This window comes from Typopeltis vanoorti, chromosome 7, assembly GCF_054136105.1.
Source record: "Typopeltis vanoorti isolate ZY-2024b chromosome 7, IOZ_Tvanoo_1.0, whole genome shotgun sequence".
Classification (NCBI taxonomy): domain Eukaryota; kingdom Metazoa; phylum Arthropoda; class Arachnida; order Uropygi; family Thelyphonidae; genus Typopeltis; species Typopeltis vanoorti.
The window spans coordinates 139,263,473-139,286,029 of record NC_143555.1 but is presented as its reverse complement, the minus strand read 5'-3'; the positions used below and the strand labels follow the sequence as shown (position 1 = coordinate 139,286,029).

General features: G+C 35.3%; 1 protein-coding gene across 1 annotated transcript in view; it reads right to left on the bottom strand.

Annotated features, from left to right (window-relative positions):
- LOC150105121 (Golgi apparatus membrane protein TVP23 homolog B-like) overlaps positions 1–22,557 on the bottom strand; it is an 81,919-nt gene that overhangs the window by 40,046 nt on the left and 19,316 nt on the right. The gene's annotated exons all lie outside the window — the stretch shown is intronic.

The window sequence follows — 22,557 nt, the reverse complement described above, 5'->3', positions numbered from 1 at the left end:
AAGAGAACCTTGATCGTACTGAACATGAGCTTTGCAGCACTGGTGTTGATAATATAAGTGAGAATAACTTCACGTTTAAAATATCCCAATTAAAACAAATTATTATATAATTGACCACAGAATTAAAATAACTTGAGAATTGTTTACAGAAACGTACAGGATAAGGAAAATAATCAGCACAAGAAGCAGGATAAAAGATTAAACCAAGAATATAATTTCTTGACATCTCTAATTTATAGTATAACCAAGTGAAAAAACTTTCAACATATATCTCTCATCCAGAGTATTTTAACAATAAGGTGATACACCTTTTAACTACTTGTACACCTAAACCTCTTTTTATGCGAATTCGGAGTTACATGAACTGGGATATCAAAAATCATTTTTTTACGTGATTTTTATTCACTTTTATGCGACCAACCTAAAGTCAAAGTTAGGAAAAAATCAGTAATTCAAGAAAATTCTGAGAATTTTGTAGAATTGCATTCTCGTTTCAATTAAGAAAATTTTAAATTCTTACGAATTTCCTTTATTGGGAATTCCCCGAATTACATAACTGACTGTGCATAAAAAAGCAGTTCTTAGCAGTTTGAGTAGACAATGCAGTTACTGCAGTTTTTGCATTTGCATTTTTTAAGTGCAATCAAAATAAAAATCGCGTTATAAAATTAATAATTTTGCCAAGAATTTTCAAACTTTCATTTCATCATCCAAAGATTTTAATCCAGCCCTCCCATGATGTCGATAACCAAAAAAAAAAAAAAAAAAGGAAAGCCGTTTCCTTGGATATAAAAACTCAAATTTTAGATTGTCTTCAAACTGGGGAATGTGCGACGGCTGTGGGTAAGCATTTTGGAGTCAGTGAATCAACTGTCAGATCTATAAAGAAAAACGAAGAGGCTATTAGAAAAGCAGTATGTTCTGGTACAAAATCGAGTGCGAAATTATCATTATACACAAGAGATGTTGTTCTAGAAAAGGCCGAAGAAGCTTTAGTGATGTGGATAGAAGATAATGTACAAAAAAGAATGCCAGTTGACGAAAATTCCATCAAGCAATCAGCATTGAAATTTTATGAAGAGATTAAAAAACTGCAGCCAGATACTTCATCTCAATCAAGGATAAAATATGAATTTCATGCAAGCGATGGTTGGCTGGCTAAGTTTATTAAAAGACATGCTCTTCATAATATAAAAATTAAAGGTGAAATGGCTTCTGCTGATGAAACAGCTGCTAAAGCATTTCCACAAAAACTTGCTAAAATAATTGAAGATGGAAGTTACACTCATGAACAAGTTTGAAATATGGATGAAACTGGCCTTTTCTGGAAAAAAATGCCAAACAGAACTTGAACTTACATATCAAAAATGCAAAAAACTGTTGGTGGGTTCAAAGCAGCAAAGATCGCATAACACTCCTATTTTGTTCGAAAGCTTTAGGAGATCGGATGTTAAAACCACTGCTCATAAATCGATCATTAAGACCATGGCCAATGAAAGGCGTAGATTTTCCAAAATTGCCAGTTCATTTTTTGTTGGCAAAATTGCCAACAAAAAAGCTTGGATGACTAATATTTTCACTGAGTGGTTCCACAAACATTTTGTGCCAGAAGTTAGACACTATTTGAATGACAAGGGTATCAAATTTAATGTGCTTTTGATTCTTGATAATGCACCCGGTCATCCTGCCATAGAACACCCAAATGTGCAATTTTTTTTTCTGCTGCCCAATACTACATCATTGCTACAACCTCCAGATCAGGGTATAATTGCGACTTTTAAAACATATGTCAGACGAACATTTCAGTACGTTTTGAACAAGCTAAATGATGATGAAACACTGTCAGTTATGGATGTGTGGAAAACATTTTCAATTATGGATGGTATTGATCAGGTTCGATTATCGTTATCTGAATTGAGACCAGAAACCATGAATGCATGCCAGAAAGCTATTTGGCCTGCATGTGTTAAAGAGAATGCTCCTGTTCCCTTCAATTATACTGCAGAATAATTCCCCAATATAATAGTTTGGCATGTGAAATTGGCAGAGAAGGATTTGATGATCTTATGTCGGCAGATATCAAAGAATTGTTAATTGATAAACCTCTTAGCGAAGACGAAATAGTGGAGATTGTTTCTGAGACTCCTGAAAGCAAAGAAGTTAATGATAATGATAATCCTACTTTTATTGCTGATATAATTAAAGAAGGTCTTAAACTGGCCAGTAATTTGGGCAATTATTTTGCCCAACAATCTAAATGAAGAACGTGCTGAGAAGTTTTCACGTGAGCTTAAGTTGTTAATGTCTTCATACAGAGAATTATATCATGACTTATCTAAAGCATCAACACAGCGATTAATAACTGAGTTCATGCCTGAAACAACCAGTGGTACTTTTGTTCTTCTTGTCATGCTTTGAACAAAATTACCACTGGTTGTTTCCACAAGTTGAGGCGGAAGTCGATGACGATAATACCATATTTAGTAGTTCTAGTGATATTACAGTCTCACAAAAATGAAAGCTTTCGCATTTATTGTCAGAAACTGATAGCGAATAACATAATTTTTTTACAGAATCCTTAGCAAACAACCGAAATGAATATGTTTTTTAAAGTTATTAAAATTCATTATATGTATGTGTGCTCTCCATGAAATGTAAATAACAATCTTATGATCCTAATGAATTTAATGGGGTTTTTTTTTTTCATTATTTTGCTTATATTTCTGGTTTGGAAACAATCTTCACTTTTTCTATGGAGTCAGTAGTTCTTTTTACACGTAATTTTTAGGAACATATCTATCATGTAAAAAGAGGTTTAGGTGTATATGAGAAATACATATGACTTTTGCATTACTTCAACTTGGTATCTCTTATGGGTCTGGCTTCTACTGATGTGATTTTCCATGGATGTGGGGAATATATGCCCTCTACTGAAGTGTCCTTTTTTGGGGCCCTTCAGTGGATGCCTTGCCATGGGAGATAAGAAGTTCTATCTGGCATCTTGATGCTTGGCTTAGTGGTGGGTTTTTGTCTGCCACTGGGTGTAGCTGAGGCTTCTGCAGATTTTGTCTGGTGGAGCAACCACTGATAATGGTGCATAAGGAGTTATAAGTTCCTTCGGGTTACTCATTGGGATTAGAATAATCTGAAGGATCATCTTGTTTTTGGAGAAGACTCTACTTATACAAAGGTAGAAACCAGTCTGGGTAGTAACCCTTCTCCTTTCAATTCATGAAAGGAGGTGTGTGTGCTTTCATTATGGGATACTAAGACAAATGATGTGAAGTCATTAGCCTCTATATACAAGTAGCCAAGTTGTGAAGACACTTCATTTGCAAGCTTTGTTTGCTTACACTTGGATAAAGGAATTAATCAAGAATATAATTTCTTATCTTTAATTTATAGTATAACCAAGTGGGGAAAAACAAAAAATTTCGAATCCTGCCAGTTGTGCTTCAAAACTGATGTGTCCTACTATATTGCCAGGAAAGCTGTGATACTCATCTGATTACAAATTAGTAGCACAGACACAAGCTTATATTCAGTCCATCCCTAAAAATAAAATAAATAAAAGTTAGCTATACAACTAACATCACATTAAATGATGTGATGTTAGCTGAAAAGAAAAGCTTCAAATCCTCTTGAAAAGAATGAAGAAGGGTTATGAATAGCAAACTTTTTCACTACTGAAAAAACTTACCAATTAATTAATGATTGCCAATATGGAACAACAGCCATTCTCACATGCTGATTTCCTAGCTGACCATTCATGCAGGGATCATGCAGAGGTTGGAGAAATTCATGGTTGACATTTCCAATACATTTGATTGGATCACACACACACAGAGAAGCCTTCTTAGCAAGCTATCATCTTATGGTATACCTTCTGTACTTTGCAAATAGGTCACCCATTTTGCTTTCTAGTTCTTCACTACACGTGCTAAATGTGATGGTCGATGGTTTTTGAAATAAAGAACTTCACTTTGAATTTCTTTATTTCAAAATTTCTTTATTATTGACTTTCAATAACTTCAAATGCAATCCACAGTTTTGCTGACACTACACTCATTAATGTTATCAAATTCCTTATATGTACCCTCAGAAAGTGTACAAGATATTAAGTACTAGTAGGACATAAAAAAATTTATATCACTGCTAACCTCCTATTCCTCCAAATTAATACATTATCTGTCAGGACACCGATAATGTCAAAACATATTTTGATCTTCTATGGCACTCCTTATTGTATCAATCCTCCTTGATCTTAGTCTGTCTCAATCTTTATCTGCCATCTTGGCAAGAAACACTTACTTCGCTAACCTTTCCTCTCCTATTCTATTTCAGTGACTTTACCACCTGCGATTAGCTCTGCTCACACATTTCTCAGTGCTAACAATGTCAAATTCCTTCATAATATATTCATTTTTAACATGATTTTGCCATTGTTAACTTCTGTTTCCTCTTCCCTTTCCTCTCATATCTGTGGTCTCTAATCTCTGATCATGGGTTTTATTTCTAACCTGCATCCATAAGCTAAAAATGGTTTGAACATTCTCTAATTCCATATAATTGATTCAACTGGCTGCTCACCATACCAGCTTTGCTTATTCTGTTGTTTATTTCCATATTAATTTGCTAATCTTCACTAAAAATTGTGCCTAAACAGCTGAAAAGTTTTACTTTCACCTGGCATCTGGTCAAATGCCTTTTCCAGATCTGTAACTCTTAAATAATACAGATCCTTGTTATATTTTCATAATCTTTCAACTATTGTCTTAAAAGTGAAAATCTGATCCTGAAAACCTCTATTTGGCTTGAAATCAGCTTTTTTCTTCTCCAAGTTACTCTTCTGCAATTTTTCTTAACATCTTCTCAAGTATGCATGCATAAATCTTATCTGGAACAATCAATAAGAAAATTCTTCAGTAATTCTTGCATTCAGTTTTATTTTCATAGTTGGATATCTTGAGAGATCTGCTCCAGTCATCTGGAATTGACCGTCCAACCATGACTTCTCAATTATGTAGTATAGTGCAGTGCACTCAATTCAACAAACCTTGTAGTACTTATATGATTCAAGATATCCAATGTCTTAAATATCCTATTGATTCTCCACTGGGTGTGGACAACTCAGTGAACTTAAATGCAGCCAAAATACAGTTCTATCTTTTATTCTCATAAGTTCCCACTTGACTCTTGCCTTACTTTTGATAATACTCAAATCTCCCATCAGGATCAGATTCTAGCCTTTCCTGGACAAACATCAATAGTCATTCCAACCTCCAAAAATTTGATGTTCAAAACACACACTTGTACAGCTACTAACATTATATAAATCCAAAATCCATCTAATCTTAAAGTACTATTCTCGCATTCGAGATGGACATCAAAAACTTCCCTAAAAATACTTTTAATACTATCCAGAATATAACAATCCATACCTCTTTCATCAACTCCCTCCAATCACTTTTTCACAGGTACTCTGTTTCAGCATTATGTCATTTCTATATGTGTCTTCATGATCACTGTTACATCAAAATATCCATCACCATTCCTCCAAATACGTAAATCACAAGTAGCTGCTGGTTAACAATATATAGCTCAGCTTTTGCACTTATCGAACCAACCTCTTTCATTCCATCCACATCTTTTCTTTTGGAACAGTTTTCCCCATACCATTCTCTAAGGACCTACAGCTGTTCAAATAGCACATTAATAGATTCTTTCTTTGCTCTTCATTAGTTGCCCATATCAGCACTGTTTTTATAGTTTATATCAACCCTCTCTTGTGTGCAATCGGTTTTTTGGGAGATTGATAAAAAAAAAAATAATAATAAAAGAATAACATTATTTGCATAGAATAAAGAACTGAACTCAATATTTCTATTCTGACATCAGATTGAATATTACTTTCCTTTATAATGCAATCCAAATATTATTATCAGAGACCTCCAGAGAGTCAATGACTCATTGAGGGAAAATGTAGATCACTCATCAGCTGTTATACCTTCTCTTAAACTCACTTCAATATGCAAACTTTCATTCACTCACTACTCTTTGAGATAAAAATCTAGCTCTCACTCCTTTCTTAACATTAACATAAGAAAGGGGTGAGAGCTAGATTTTTAACTTCAATGGATGTTCTCTTGCCCATTCCTACCTTCCATGTAACAAAAAATTTTGTAACTTGATAACCTATAACACCCTTTCAGAAGTTTATAGACCTTTATCATATCACCCTTCTTTCTCCTATTTACCAGTGTCTGCAGTCCACATACTCTTAATCTATTCCGGTAATCTATATTCCATAATCCCAATATCATCTTTGTCACTTTTCTTGCCACCTTTTCCATGGCTTCCTTATTCCCTAAACCCAGGAAATCAAATCTATGCACAGTAGTCCAGATGCATATCAAGGCTTGGTAGAGAGGCAAAACGACTTCATTATCTTTACATGTCAATGTTTGTTTCAACATCTCAATTATCCTCTGAGTTGTATATGGAATTTTCGCAATGTGATCCTTGAACCTCAGTTTGCTATCCAACATAACTCCAAGATCCCTAGCATTATCAGTTTCTTGTAACAAAATCTCACTAATATAATATGCTGTCAGGAAATAAATTTCATCATACCAAAGTGCATAACTTTACTCTTACTAATGTGGAATGGACAGCCATTATCATTTGCTCACTGCTAGCTTATTCAAATTGTTCTGTAAATGCTGTATATAACCTGTATGTATAAGAAGCATATATATATGCTTCTTTTATATATATATATATATATATACAGGGTGTTCGGGATAAATTTGACATATTTATAATTTATTATATTTTTCCGTAAGTTACATGTATTAACACACACTTCTCTTCATTTAAAAGTTTGGACCCTTCTTCATTCATATACAAGATGTCAGAAAGGATGGATAGCTGGAACCCACCTGAATCATGGAAGAGAATAACTTGTATCATGATGATTCGTGCCCGCCATCAAAATAAGGATATTACGACTGCTGCCCAATGCTCCCTGAATACAGTAAAAACAATCAGGCATGAACTAGAGACTTGCAATGGTGACTACGAGGATGTAGCAAGAAGAAAGATCCCTAGCAGACGATCTGATTGCGTTCGTACAGCAGAATTCCCTCAAATCTGCAGGAACAGGTGTTGAAGAACCCTGGCATTGGAATTCGGGCTTTGTTCGTGGAGTTGCTAACTGTAGTCAAGCCCTGGATAACAAGGGTAGCCAATGGTAGGCCGTATGTATGGCAGCAGGATTCGGCCCCTTGCCACACCTCTGGGAAAAGTCAAAAATGGTTGTCTGAAAATTTCTACGACTTCACCAGTCCAAATGTTTGGCCTCCAAACTCCCCAGACCTTAACCCCATGGATTATTTTGTATGGGGCGCAGTTGAAAAAGACACCAATCGCACTTCCAGTAATACAAAAGCCCAGTTAATGGATAAAATTAAAACAGTTTTTGCGGCCCTTCCCAGGGAGACTGTAGCATCAGCTTGTTCGAGGTTCCGAAGCAGAATTGAAGCTGTGATCGATGCTAATGGTGGTTATTTTGAGTAAATCTTGTTGATAGTATTGTAATTAACTCTGCCTGTAATGTTTTTTTGTCAATTCATTAAATTTAATAGATACAAAGAAGATTTTCTTTTTCCTTACGAAACTGTCAAATTTATCCCGAACACCCTGTATATATATATACGAAGATGATGCAAGATTGTCAGAGCACTCAGACTATCTTGCATCATCAACAAACAATTGAACATCTCTTTCCAAATATCATTAATGTATAGACTGAATAACTGATACAATTGGACTAAAGACAATATTCTTCTGAGTTTGTCATAATTTCAATAGCTTCACAGCTCAGCTCCACTACATAGATCCACTTAACTGGAACATCCATAAAGTTGGAACATTCAAGATCAGGACAGCATGATCACCCTCACCACCTAGTGGCAAAATATTCACATTCTTTGCTGAGACCCCCTTCTGATGCTGTGATGAAATCTAACACACTTTGATCTTGAGTTCTTTCTTACCAATATAATTTGAGAAAGTTCTCTCACAGCAGCTCAATAAATTCTCCTTTATTATTATTCATGAAATTTCTTTAATAACTTAACACGTATAAAGCCAACAATAATAACTTTAATGAATTAAAGTTATTACTGAAATTTACTGTACTTTACTGAAAGTAAAGTACATCCTCAGCGTAGAACAAACAGTTTAAAGGAATGGAATACAAAGTACAGAACAGTCGGTGGATCACCAATTAAATTGTTGCCGCATGCCTGAAGTTTAATTAATAACATTTTATTAAATGATTCTTTTAAGATAATTATTTCATTGATGGTTGCATGCATAAGATAAGAATCTCCCAAACTTTTGGGAGAGAGACAATCATTTCGATTCAAATTCAGCCGATGCAAAAGGGCTTTGCAACTTTCTTTAAAAAGGTGTTCATATTTAAACCTGCATCTGTGGAGCAGACAAGCTTTAATTGGTGATCCACCGACCGTTCTGTACTTTGTATTCCATTCCTTTAAATTGTTTGTTCTACCCTGAGGATGTACTGTTACTTTCAGTACGAAATATTTGTACCTTTAATTCATTAAAGTTATTACTGTTGATTTTGTGTTAATTTATTAATTTATTATGCCACAGGTACCTCTAAAGATATGAGATTTCTTTTCTACCTAATCGATAGGTGAATATTTAAGTCATCCATACCTATGTATATATTATACATAACTGTAAACATGGTGCACAGTCCTGTTTTACATCAAATCATCTTACTGTACTTTTTTCAATTCTAACTTGCAACTTGAATATTAGTTACATGTATCACTTTATATATGGTTATCTGCTCCTCTTTTTTTATTTTATTTTTTATGCCACAGTCTTAATGTATAGGTAAAAGGTTTCTACACATCAAACTAAGCTCTTTATTTTGTGCAAATATTTTATGTCTATGCAGATCCACTACAAGTCTTTAGGACTTGAACTAAAACTGAATAAATGCTATAACAAATTTTGATAAGAAATTATGAAAATATGCAGGAACATGTAATACATCAACTGACAAAACAGATAACAGTTGATGTTTTCCAAGAATAGATAACAATAAGAAAAGCTGTTATGGTGGAGTGCCAACGGAATAAATATATAGAATAAGTAACCATTAAATTAGCAGTTTAGTGTTTCAGCTGGGTTAGAAATAAAAATCATATTAAAAAGGAAGATATTGTGATGTATGATCTTCCAGGGAGTCCAAAGAATCGTTGAGGAAATTTTTTTATTCATTCATACTTAAATACCTATCACATCTCTCCTTGACTATATTCACTGCAGATGCAATTGCAACATTAACAGTAGGTAGCTCATTCCACACACACTCGTTAAAAGAACCTGGACTACATATGCTTCCTAACCACACCCTTAACCAGCTTTCAGAAAGATAACTCTTGATCTCTTCCTCCACCAGCCATAAGCTCCAAAATCTCACTTGTGTCTATTAATAGTACCTACTTCATCTCTTCCTCAAGCTTTGAAGACACATTCTCTAGGCTGTCCTCATATATTCAATTTCATAGGCAGTTATCATCTTAGTTACCGCCAGCAGATGCTTTCAAGGGTTTCCCCATCTCCACCATTTCAGAAAAGAATTTGGCATTGTTAGCATTCAAGCATGTGTGAGCAGTGCAAATTTAAGGTGGCACGGTCACTTAAACAGAATGGAAATGTTAGCAAAACAGCTGCTTTATGATGATAGAACAAATAACAGATTTTAATTTAGAAAAATGGTTGACGGGAAGCTAGTAATAATGTAAGTTTAATTATATACTACTATTATGGTATCCTGTACATTCCTTGCAGATGAATATCAGGATGATGAGTTTTAATGTATCAATAAATTCTTCTCTTGGCACCGTGTATATCTTAAAAAAATAACATAAAGAGATATGTTTCTTATGTTATTCCTGTCATTTCTTAAGTAATTTTCCTAAAAGTAAAAAATTGATAATCCTTCCTATCCTCCTCTCTGGACTAATTTCACCTTACTCCTCCCCAGTGCTTTGCCCTTTTTAGATCTCCACAGGCAGGTAGATTCTCTAAGCTGCATTGTGAATGAAAAGGGAAACCAACTCAAGATCTCATATTTCATGGGTAACTTTGCATCATCTATCTACTGAGAAGACAGATATGATTTTCATCACCCAGCTTATCAGAGACCTGATATGACAAACTTTATGTCATTTATACTGTATTGCAAAAAATTGAAAATGTGGATAAATTCAGTTGATATTGAACTATTAAAAATTGGAGAATTTTAAGCATATGATGGGTGGCATTGCCTTTATAGTCTGTTTGGAATAACTATCAGGCATTAATTATTTACAAGAAGCAAAGAATGATTCAAATCAAGCCCAAAAAGAAAGATGCATATAACGATTAGAGACAAACTTACAACTACAAATTATATATATTAGAGTTAGGTTTAATGTGTGATGCTCTTCAAGAGTTATCAGACTTGAATAAATTTAGTTTAATCCTTTATCCAAGTGTGAGCAAACAAAGTATGTGCCTGAAAGTATCTTAGTACAACACTGGGCAACTCGTTGCAAAGGTTGAGCAAGCTTACATCACTCCTATCTCAGTATTTCCCATAATGCAAAACACATCTCCTTGCGGATATGTATAATGTTATGCATTAAGGGAAGGGCCACTACACACTAGTTTCGAGCTTTATTGAGGTGTATTTAAGTAAAGACCTCTCTAAAAATTAGGACGATCCCTAGACCACTCCATAGTGGCCGAAAGACCGTCCAACTCAGCGTTGTTCCACTCAGTGACAGGCTCACCCCGTCACCGAGAAGAACTTCTCAGCATTGGCTCTGCCCAGTGGCAGGCTCACCCCACTACCAGCTAGAGCCATAATCACAGCGGTGGCCCTACTCAGAGACAGGCAAAAACCTATCCCAAAGCAGAGCCTCTCAAAGCCAGTCCCCAACCAGTTCCGACCCCTATCAAGGTCTCATCAGTGGGAGCCAGGCCCAGATGTGGAGATACCAGGCAGAAGCAATAGCAAGGTCATCTCTAGCTATAGGAGTTGCCAAAAGGTGTGCCACCTTTTTTTTTTATTAAATTACTCTGGATTTAGAGAAAGATATTGAAAGTTTATTTTTCACTTGGTTAGACTATAATAAATTTAGTTTAATGCATAACATTATACATATCCGGAAGGAGATGTGTTTTGCATTATGGGAGATACTGAGATAGGAGAGATGTAAGCTTGCTCCACCTTTGCAACAAATTTCCCGGTGTTGTACTACCTTACCCCAGTCCTGAAGATACTTTCTGAAAAGTATCTTTCTGAAGATACTTTCTATCCAAGTGTGAGCAAACTTCGTTTGCTCACACTTGGATAAAGGATTAAACTAAATTTATTATAGTCTAACCAAGTGAAAAATAAACTTTCAACAACTTTCTCTAAATCCAGAGTAATTTAATAAAAAAAAAAGGTGGCACACCTTTTGGCAACTCCTATAGGTAGAGATGACCTTGCTATTGCTTCTGCCTGGTATCTCCACATCTGGGCCTGGCTCCCACTGAAGAGACCTCAATAAAGCTCGAAACTAGTCTGGGTAGTGGCCCTTCCCTTAATGCATAACATTATACATATCCGCAAGGAGATGTGTTTTGCATTATGGGAGATACTGAGATAGGAATGATGTAAGCTTGCTCCACCTTTGCAAAGAGTTGCCCGGTATTGTACTACCTTACCCCAGTCCTGAAGATACTTTCAGGTGCAAATTTTGTTTGCTCACACTTGGATAAAGGATTAAACGAAATTTATTATAGTCTAACCAAGTGAAAAATAAACTTTCAACTTCATTATCAGACTTGAGTTTGGACTTCTTGAAATGCTATATACATGTACAGGGCAAATGAAAAAAAAAAACCACGTACAACTTTTCCATGAAAGACAAATGGTTTTAGTATAATATTACAAAGATGCCACCAAAATTGCCAAAAATCTCTGATTTCAAAGGTTTTACTTTAAGGGACAGATTACAGAAATTTTTCTCTGCCTGATCCAAAAGCTTTCTGCATAACTTTAAACAATCAGTAAGAAGCAGGATGGTAAATAGATTGCTTAATAGTAAAAATGCTAATTTAGTAGCACTGGCTCGAGTACTTGATAAGAAACAGTAGTCTAAACTCTCAAGTGTAATTTGGTGAGAATGAAATTAAAAAATTGTCAATTAGTCTTCAGTTAAATAAAAGAAATACAATTTGTGGATTGGAAATAATAACTGAAAAGACAGATTCAAGAAAATTGAAGCATCTGAAGCAATTGTAATTGAATGTTCTTGAGGATTTTCCAAATGAATCTGATCAATCCAGCAGAGCTTCATTGATGAATAATTTCTTCACTACTAAGATCCAATGCTCACATGAATTGATCTAGCAAAATATGTTGATTCATGGATGCTTAGAAAAATATCATTCAGCAATAGCCACAAAAAAGTAGTAAAGAAAGAAATCAGCATATTGTGCAAGATGAGAACTTAATAAAAATTGAGAATTGTTTTATAAAAAAATTATCATATATATTTACTTATTTTTTATAAAAAACAATACAATACATTTATACTTAATAAACAGTGTTAATATGTAAATGATTTTTTATTTTGCTTTAATATCCTTTTAATTTTAATTAAAATGAGCACAGTATTTTTTTTTGTTTATTCACACAAACACACTGTTATGCTCATCATCATCATCATCATCAAATTCCTGCCATGTACCCTCAAGGGGTGTACAGGATATGACAGTACTACATGAAAAAATTACATCATTACTAACTTCCTATCTACAATTTTCCTCCAAATAAGTCTGTTACTTGTCAAGATTCCAACATTATCAGATCTTATATTTCTATCGTCTAAGGCACTTTGTACCGTATCAATCCACCTATATCTTGGTCTTCCTCTGGGTCGTTTTCCTGCCAACCTGGCAGAGAACACTTGTTTTGCTAATCTTACCTCTCCCATTCTATTTAAGTGACCATACCATCTGAGATTAGCTCTGCTAACGCATTCCTGGATGCCGACAATGTCAAGTTCTTTCCTAATATCCTCATTTTTAATATGATATTGCCATTGATGCCATCTGTTCACACCTCTAATCTTTCTCAGGACTCTCATATCTGCGGTCTCTAGTCTTTGGTCAAGTGTTTTACTTCTGACCCAGCTCTCAGATCCATAAGTTAAAATTGGTTTGAACACAGTCTTGTATACAGCTAATTTAGTGTTCCGACTAATTTCTCTCTTATTCCATATGAATTTATTCAATTGACTTCCCACGATACCAGCTTTGCTGATTCTGTTGTCTATTTCTATATTTAGTTTACCATCTTCAGTAAAAATTGTACCTAAGTAGCTGAAATGTTTTACTTGTTCCACAGGTTCTCCATTCACAACACAGTTGACATTTTCAATGATTCTGCCTATTTTCATTGTCTTTGTCTTTTTATTGCAGACCTTCATACCATATCTATTACAACAGTTATTCAATTTAGTCAGAGAATCTTGCAGACTTGTAGCGGATTTATTTAGAAGTATAACATCATCCGCATAAAGCAAAGAGCTGACATTAACATCTCCAATTTTGATAACAGGTTTAATACCACATTCCTTCATAATGTGATCCATATAGATAATGAATAACAAAGGGGATAATGTACATCCTTGTCTCACACCAGATTTAACATTAAACCATCTTCCTGTACTTCCTTCAATTCTAACTGCTGACTCACAACTCAAATAAAGACTAAGTATTGCTTGATATAATGCCCCATTGACACCATATAACTGCAGCGTATTGAATAGCTTCTCTCTTGGCACCTTGTCATATGCCTTTTCCAAATCGACAAAACTTAAATACAGATCTTTGTTATATTCCCATGCTTTCTCGACTATTTGTCGTAAAGTGAAGATCTGATCCTGACAGCCTCTATTTGGCCTGAATCCAGCTTGTTCTTCACCAAGCTTTTCTTCCACAATTCTTCTCAACCGTTTCTTAAGTATACTTGCATAGATCTTGCCAGGAACACTCAGTAGGGAAATACCTCTGTAATTCTCACATTCAGTTTTATTTCCGTTTTTATATATGGGTACTATGAGAGCTCTACTCCAATCATCGGGAATTCGTCCCTCTGTCCAGGCTTTCTGAACTATGCAGTGCAGCCACTGTAAGACTCTTATACCACCATACTTCAGCATTTCTGGTCGAATATCATCTACTCTTGCTGCCTTTCCACATTTCAAGCCTTTGATGGCTTTTTCTACTTCAAGTATGGATATGTATTCCTGACTGCATGCCTGGTCAGTGTTTTTTATCACTGTGCTGTCATCACTGCTTGTTTCATTTAGCAGTTTTTCAAAGTAATTACTCCATACTTCAAGGATATCTTTTTCTCCTGTTTTCATTTCACCTTTATCATCTCTAATTCCTTTTACAGCACTCTTTCCTCCATTCCTAAGCTTCTTCAACAACCTCCAGAATATTTTGCCACCTTCTTCATATTTATTTTCTACATTCTTGCCAAAGTCCTCCCATGACTTTTGTTTAGCTAGTTTTACACACTGTTTAGCTTTCTTACATTTGTCTCTGTATTCTGTAAGAGTAAAAGCTGACTTATTTGCCAGGAACTTTTGATATGCTTTCTTCTTTTCCTTCACTGCCTCTTTAACTTCCTGTGTCCACCAGGGAGTTGTGATTTTTTTATCATTGCACACAACCTCACCACATGCCTCTCTGGCAGAATCAATCAATGTTTCCTTCAGAGTTTGCCACTGAATCTCCAAGGTTTGATTCCTGTTCTCAAACTCTTTCATTTTCTTTTCAATAATATTTCTGTATTTTAGTCTACAGTTTACATCTGAGAGCTGCTCAACTTTTATCCGCTTTAAAACTTTCTTACATGTTATTCTTTTCAATATGAAATTCAATTTTATCCTGCTCAAGACTAAATAGTGATCACTTCCAATTTCAAATCCTCTGTACACTCTGGTGTCCTGCACCAGGGAGAAAACATCACTATCAACAATAACATAGTCAATGAGACTTTTCTTATTCCTAGCCTCTTCTCTCCATGTGAATTTGTGCACATTTTTATGTTGGAACATGGTGTTAGTAATAACCAGTCCATGTCCTGAGCAGAAATCCATCAGATATTTGCCATTATTATTAGCTTTCCTCTTTTCTCCAAATTTTCCCAAAATATTTTTGTATGTCTCACAATCATTTCCTAGTCTACTATTTAGATCCCCAACAAGGACCAACTTTTCCTTTTTCATTGCATCAGTTGCTTTTTCTAAAGCCTCAAAAAATTCCTCCACTTCTACCTTAGTAGAACCTTCTGTGGGACCATAGGCACAAATAAGTCTCATTGTCCAGTTCCCCATTCTCATATTTGCCCACATTACTCTACTTGAGACTGACTGCCATTCAAGAAGATTAGCCTCGTATTTTGTGTTGAATACTATGCCTACTCCTTCTTTTCCTTGATTGTTATTGCCTGAATATAACATTTTGTATTTATTGCTCAGAAAGATCTCAGCAGTTTTGGTCTTTTTTGTTTCAGTCACCCCTATTATGTCGATCTGGTACTTATCTAATTCCTCAGCTAGCTCCATTTCTTTGCCATTCAGGCTTCTTACGTTGATAGTACCGATCTTTAACTCTGATGTTGAGTTGGGGTTTGTTTTCAGATTTGTTCCAGTAGCTGACTTTTCGCTGTTCGCCCTGGTTCCCTGGCGAAAACAACGGGGGCCTTGTTTAACCGGGCGACACCCCAGCCGGCATGAAATTTTGTCATGTTGAACCATCATTTTTTATTTTGGTTTAACCAATAAGAATACAATTTGGTCGGCTAAATCCCAAATTGCCAGCCCATCCTCGTTCGTTCAGTATCAAAGTAGATACCCAACAGGATGCACCACGAGAAGGTGAGGATTGGACATTAGGTCAGAAGCCCTGGTCGGTTCTCCGCATTCCTTTAAAGGCTATGTGGAGGTCTCCTCTCAGTTATACAGCTTTGACCCTTAAGCACCCCTATTAAGCACCCTTAAGCACCACTGTTATGCTAAGTGTGGTAAATATTATAAGTGATAAGTAAAATTCTCACATTATTGTGATTTACTTATTATGTTATTTTTTACAGTATTATAAATATTGTGTGTAACTTTCATAAATAATATTTTATCATCATCATCATCAAATTCCTGACATGTACCCTCAAGTGGTGTACAGGATATGATAGTACTACATGAAAAATTTACATGATTACTAACTTCCTATCTACAATTTTCCTCCAAATCAGTCTGTTACTTGTCAAGACTCCAACATTATCAGATCTTATATTTCTATAATCTAAGGTACATTGTACCATATCAATCCACCTATATCTTGGTCTTCCTCTGGGTCGTTTTCCTACCAACCTGGCAGAGAACACTTGTTTTGCTAATCTTTCATTGCCCATTCTGTTTGAGTGACCATACCACCTGAGATTAGCTCTGCTAATGCATTCGTGGATGCCAACAATGTCGAGTTCTTTCTTAATATCCTCGTTTTTAATATGATATTGTCATTAATGCCATCTGTTCATGCCTCTAATCTTTCTCAGGACTCTCATATCTGTGGTCTCCAGTCTTTGGTCAAGTGTTTTACTTCTGACCCAGCTCTCAGATCCATAAGTTAAAACTGGTTTGAACACTATCTTGTATACAGCTAATTCAGTGTTCCGACTAATTTCTTTCCTATTCCATATGAATTTATTCAATTGACTTCCTACCATACCAGCTTTGTTGATTCTGTTGTCTATTTCCATATTTAATTTACCATCTTCAGTAAAAATCGTGCCTAAGTAGCCGAAATGTTTTTTACTTGTTCCACAAGTTCCCTGTTCACAACACAACTGACACTGACTGACCTTCATACCATATCTATTACAACAGTTATTCAATTTAGTCAGAGACTCCTGCAAACTTGTAGCAGATTTATTTAGAAGTATAACATCATCCGCATAAAGCAAAGAGCTGACATTCACATCTCCAATTCTGATATCGGGGTGCTTAAGGGTCAAAGCTGTATAACTGAGAGGAGACCTCCACATAGCCTTTAAAGGAATGTGGAGAACTGACCAGGGCTTCTGACCTAATGTCCAATCCTCACCTTCTCGTGGCGCACCCTGTTGGGTATCTACTTGGATACTGAACGGACGAGGATGGGCTGGCAATTTGGGATTTAGCTGACCAAATTGTATTTGGTCAGCTAAATTTAGCTGACCAAATTCTTATTGGTTAAACCAATACAAAATGATGGTACAACATGACAAAATTTCATGCCGGCTGGGGCGTCGCCCGGTTAAACAAAGCCCCCGTTGTTTTCGCCAGGGAACCAGGGCGAACAGCGAAAAGTCAGCTACTGGAACAAATCTGAAAATAAACCCCAACTCAACATCACCAGAGTTAAAGATCAGTACTATCAACGTAATAAGCCTGAATGGCAAAGAAATGGAGCTAGCTGAGAAATTAGATAAGTACCAGATCGACATAATAGGGGTGACTGAAACAAAAAAGACCAAACCTGGTGAGATCTTTCTGAGCAATAAATACAAAATGTTATATTCAGGCAATAACAATCAAGGAAAAGAAGGAGTAGCCATAGTATTCAACACAAAATATGAGGCTAATCTTCTTGAATGGCAGTCAGTCTCAAGTAGAGTAATGTGGGCAAATATGAGAATGGGGAACTGGACAATGAGACTTATTTGTGCCTATGGTCCCACAGAAGGTTCTACTAAGGTAGAAGTGGAGGAATTTTTTGAGGCTTTAGAAAAAGCAACTGACACAATGAAAAATGAAAAGTTGGTCCTTGTTGAGGATCTAAATAGCAGAGTAGGAAATGATTGTGAGACATACAAAAATATTTTGGGAAAATTTGGAGAAAAGAGCAAAGCTAATAATAATGGCAAATATCTGTTGGATTTCTGCTCAGGACATGGACTGGTTATTACTAACACCATGTTCCAACATAAAAATGTGCACAAATTCACATGGAGAGAAGAGGCTAGGAATAAGAAAAGTCTCATTGACTATGTTATTGTTGATAGTGATGTTTTCTCCCTGGTGCAGGACACCAGAGTGTACAGAGGATTTGAAATTGGAAGTGATCACTATTTAGTCTTGAGCAGGATAAAATTGAATTTCATATTGAAAAGAATAACATGTAAGAAAGTTTTAAAGCGAATAAAAGTTGAGCAGCTCTCAGATGAGAACTGTAGGCTAAAATACACAAAGATTATTGAAGAAAAAATGAAAGAGTTTGAGAACAGAAATCAAACCTTGGAGATTCAGTGGCAAACTCTGAAGAAAACATTGATTGATTCTGCCAGAGAGGCATGTGGTGAGGTTGTTTGTAAGGATAAAAAAAAAATCAGAACTCCCTGGTGGACACAGGAAGTTAAAGAGGCAGTGAAGGAAAAGAAGAAAGCATACCAAAAGTTCCTGTCAAATAAGTCAGCTTGTGCTCTTAGAGAATATAGAGACAAATGCAAGAATGCTAAACACTGTGTAAAACTAGCTAAACAAAAGTCATGGGAGGACTTTGGCAGGAATATAGAAAATAAATATCAAGAAGGTGGCAAAATATTCTGGAGGTTGTTGAAGAAGCTTAAGAATGGAGGAAAGAGTGCTGTAAAAGGAATTAGAGATGACAAAGGTGACATGAAAACGGTAGAAAAAGATATCCTTGAAGTATGGAGTAATTACTTTGAAAAACTGCTAAATGAAACAAGCAGTGATGACAGCACAGTGGTAAAAAACACTGACCAGGCATGCAGTCAGGAATACATATCCATACTAGAAGTAGAAAAAGTCATCAAAGGCTTGAAATGTGGAAACGCAGAAGGAGTAGATGATATTCGACCAGAAATGCTGAAGTATAGTGGTATAAGAGTCTTACAGTGGCTGCACTGCATAGTTCAGAAAGCCTGGACAGAGGGACAAATTCCCGATGATGGGAGGAGAGCTCTCATAGTACCCATATATAAAAAGGGAAATAAAACTGCATGTGAGAATTACAGAGGTATTTCCCTACTGAGTGTTCCTGGCAAGATCTATGCAAGTATACTTGAGAAACGGTTGAGAAGAATTGTGGAAGAAAAGCTTGGTGAAGAACAAGCTGGATTCAGGCCAAATAGAGGCAGTCAGGATCAGATCTTCACTTTATGACAAATAGTCGAGAAAGCATGGGAATATAACAAAGATCTGTATTTAAGTTTTGTCGATCTGAAAAAGGCATATGACAAGGTGCCAAGAGAGAAGCTATTCAATACGCTTCAGTTATATGGTGTCAATGGGGCATTATATCAAGCAATACTTAGTCTTTATTTGAGTTGTAAGTCAGAAGTTAGAATTGAAGGAAGTACAGGAAGATGGTTTAATGTTAAATCTGGTGTGAGACAAGGATGTACATTATCCCCTCTGTTATTCATTATCGATATGGATCACATTATGAAGGAAAGTGGTATTAAACATGATATCAAAACTGGAGATGTTAATGTCAGCTCTTTGCTTTATGCAGATGATGTTATACTTCTAAATAAATCTGCTACAAGTCTGCAAGATTCTCTGACTAAATTGAATAGCTGTTGTAATAGATATGGTATAAAGGTCAGCAATAAAAAGACAAAGACAATGAAAATAGGCAGAATCATTGAAAATGTCAACTGTGTTGAGAATGGAGAACCTGTGGAACAAGTAAAACATTTCAGCTATTTAGGCACAATTTTTACTGAAGATGGTAAATTAAATATAGAAATAGACAACAGAATCAGCAAAGCTGGTATCGTGGGAAGTCAATTGAATAAATTCATATGGAATAAGAGAGAAATTAGTCGGAACACTAAATTAGCTGTGTACAAGACAGTGTTCAAACCAGTTTAATAGTATACTATAAAATGATAAGCTGAAATTGGAAACGGATGTAGGCTGTAACATTTTTATGTAACGTTTTTGTCAAGTTATTTGAAACTCAGGGGGCTACCCTAAGTGTCGAGTCTTCAAAATTCGAGTCATCGGAATTCAAGGAGAACCCACCTATCAGTCCAGAACACGGGGTGGGGGTGGGGGGCGTAGGCATCAGGGGGTGGTGCCCCCTAGTTGTGATATAAGTAATTTGAGGTAAGACTGACTAAATGAATGAACGAGTAAAAAATGAAAGGGAGAATAAAAGGTGAGTTGCTGAGATGCAGGCATTATTGGCCAAATAGTTAGTGTATCTGCTCTCCAGCCAAAAGGCTATGAGTTCGAATCCTATCGTATTTATGGATGTTTGTGCTTGTCAGTGAAAATACCAGTGGTGGTTGGCAGTATATGGTGTAGTTATGGTACGTTGTAGTTGGTGGCGGAGAGAGTTGTAGAGTAGGTGCCCTCCCTTGATGAGTCATTGGCCCCTCTGGAGGTGTTATGTAATAATAATAATTGCAAAGTTCTCACAATATAGTCCAAATAAAACTATAGAACTATATTCAACTTTTAGCTGAATGCTATGTTCCTCTTTTTATATATTAATTGATTGATGTCATCCCTCACAAAACATTTAATTGTAAAAATACATGAATGCAAGAGTGACATATAATTTTTTTTCTTTGAAAAATTATATGTCACTATTATGCTTTGAATTTAGTGTTATCCTTTATTAATTAGGAATTTAAAAGACATATAGAAGTTAATCTTTACTAATTATAAGTCTATAGAAAATATAACTTTTGTCAGATCTCTTAGAGATAAAGAGAATAACTAAACATACAGAATTAATTTATTCTACATATATATTTGTTTACAGTAAATATAAATATACATTTAATAGCTCGAGTTTCATTCCTTGGAATTCACATGCTGATTCTGAAGCTGAACACCTTCATAGATACAAATCTAAAATATGCTGCAAACCAATATTTTCTTTTCTATGTGCCATCTCCTATCAGAGGTGGGCGACCACCTTAGCAAATTTTGAGTGATCCTCAGCCACTCTGAACAGTCCTTCAGTGCTCATGCCAGTCCACTGTCTGATGTCTGCCAGCCAAGATTTTCTTTGTCTTCCTTGTCCTCTTCTTTCCTTTTATAATCAATTGAAGTATCTTATATTTCTCATTAAGAAGTAGGTGACCAAGATATGCAGTTTTTCTTCTTTTTATGGTATATCTACAAGTTCATGTGCTTTCCCCATTTGTTCCTGTACTTCTTGATTGGACGTTTTTGCTCTCCATGGTCCAAGTTTCCGCACTGTACAGTAGTACAGACCATACATGGCATTTAACCATGAGTACTCTAAGCTCTAAATTTAAATTGCAGTAACACAATGTTGATTTCATCAGAAGAAAATTTTTTCTTGCCATTTCAATTCTAATTTTTATTTCCATTTCTGGATTGCATTCTTCATTTAACCAGCACCCAAGATATTTAAATTTTGAAACTCTTTTTATTTGTTTCCCATTTATTAAGAATTAAGAATTGGTTTCTTGCTTATGACCATGAATTTAGTTTTGGTGATATTTATTCTTAATCCCATGTTTTTCACTCTCTTCGCTCACTGGTTCCAAAAGATTTTGAAGATCCTGAATATTGTCAGCCAGAACTGTGTCATCACAGCATATCCGATATTATTGACGATTTCACCATTTATGTTAATCCTTTCCTCTCTTCTTTTAAGATTTTTTGAAATATGGCTTTTGAGTATATGTTAAAAAGTAGAGGCAACAGCACACATCCTTACCTTACTCCTCTTTTGATGTTAATGGAGTCTATAATAATGTCATCAACTTGAACCTTTTGGTTCCAATATAAGTTTTCAATGATTCTGATGTCTTTACCATCTAATCCAAATCTTTTTAATAATTCAATCATTTTAGCATTGAATTTTGTCAAATGCTTTCTCAAAGTTGATGAAGCAAATGAATACTTCCTTGTTTTGGTCACTACATTTTTGGAATAGGATTTGAGAACAGAAAAGAGCCTCTCTCATTTCCCAAACCATTTTCTAAAGCCAAATTGGGTATCACTGATGGTGTCTTTATATTTTCTGAATATTCTTTTTTGAATTATTTTCAGAAACATTTTGAGAACATGACTCATTAGACTGATCATTTATAGTCATTAGAAGTTTTCGAATTTGCTTTTTCAGGTAGCATGATGAAGGTTGACTGTAACCAGTCTTGAGGGATTATGCCTGTATCGTAGATCTTATTAAATAGCTTTTCTAATATAGCAAATCAATATACAAAATAAAAAATAATAATAATAAAAAAACATATAATTATAGTTAACTTACTGTCTATAAGTGACTATTAGACAGAATATTGGGGGGGGGGGGGGTAAAATGTTAACATTAAAGACAATTACTGAATAGTCAACAGTTACAGTAATACATGAATAAATGCATTCACATAAGAATTTAGTGTAATGCATA